Here is a 1,270-nt window from a genome sequence, read left to right on the forward strand (position 1 = left end):
CCCAGCAGGAGAACAGCCGCCGGACCGGACCCGGAGGGGACCGCCTGAACCGCCCCCCTCCGCAACAGACGGACCTTCGCTTCAAGAGGACTCATCAACGACGGACGACGACCCAGCGCCACCCGAAGAGGACCCCCGCGATAGACTGTATCTAGACTGAGACGCCTCATCCTCGGACCACTCCTTCCACCGTCGCGGACCATTGTCACGGGTATGTGTGTTTCTATCCTCTTTCTCTCTCAGCGTCGCGAAACCCCCCCCTCCCTCCCCCTCCCCACTCCCCTCTCCCCTTACCCCCGGGCTTAGTTGGCTAACTTTGTATCGCATGTAACCTAGGTGCGTTCCCAACCTCACCCCCATCCTTCTATTGTTAGTCCCTCGCCCGGGCGTTCTGTATTTCCCTATCGGCTTTGTCATCTTTTTTGGATTTACCATCCTTACCATTTACTGATAAAAGTCAATCTGTTCTTATCAGTTTAATATCTGATATGTCCTCGATGTGAGGACTTTATATTAAATGGATTTTTGGAACTGGGAGATGGACTCGGAGCTTGCTCCATCCACTCCACGCATCGGCCTGGTATTGCAGTGCCTCCAGGAGCGGTGCACCTCCCTTCGGGGAGAACTTCCTGTTGTCAAAAAGTAGATCTTGTTGCTTCTTCACAGACGTTTGGGGGGGCTGGGCAGGGACCCCTAGCAGTCTGGCAGGCGGGCTGCTGCTTGTCCGAAGCTTTCAAGAGAACGGGTTGGCTGTCTGTCTGGAGGAAAGCCGTCCCTCTGTCTGCACCTGGATGGAGAGCGTGGGCAGCAGCGTGCAGCTGAGGAGGGTGTCAGGAGCAGCCTGCTTAGTGGCCCCCTGCGAACAGCTCTGTTGTAGCGGAAATCCTTTCACAGCAGAAATCGTGGGCTTTAGGATGCCAGAAAGCTGTGGATGTTGTCATCACACTGTTATGAAGCAAAGCGAACCAAACTGAACACAGGCGGTACGGTACGGTACAGTACGTCTCAGAGGTCAGATGCGAGCCAGAACTGAAAGCTGGAAGGCCTGGGAAGAGCTAGAGGCCGCCACAAAACCAAGGCGAGGCTTCTGGAGCACTATGCGCTACACACCAAAAGCATTGTTCCAGTGGTTGGGTGTGAACTAGCTGTGAACAACTGAGAGGCTCCACACCCGGAACTGAAAAGGCTTGGCTCCATTTAAATTGTCCTCAACTCCTTCACAGGCAACAATACCTCTCAGTTGTTCACAGCTAGTTCACACCCAACAACT

General features: G+C 54.5%; 1 non-coding gene across 1 annotated transcript; it reads left to right on the plus strand.

Annotated features, from left to right (window-relative positions):
• Positions 1-428: 428 nt before the first annotated feature.
• On the plus strand, positions 429-614 carry LOC132246667 (U2 spliceosomal RNA). The gene has a single exon (XR_009458079.1). It is a non-coding gene; the product is annotated as a U2 spliceosomal RNA (small nuclear RNA).
• Positions 615-1,270: the final 656 nt, after the last annotated feature.

The sequence above is a fragment of the Alligator mississippiensis genome, chromosome 16, assembly GCF_030867095.1.
Source record: "Alligator mississippiensis isolate rAllMis1 chromosome 16, rAllMis1, whole genome shotgun sequence".
NCBI classification, from domain to species: Eukaryota; Metazoa; Chordata; order Crocodylia; family Alligatoridae; genus Alligator; species Alligator mississippiensis.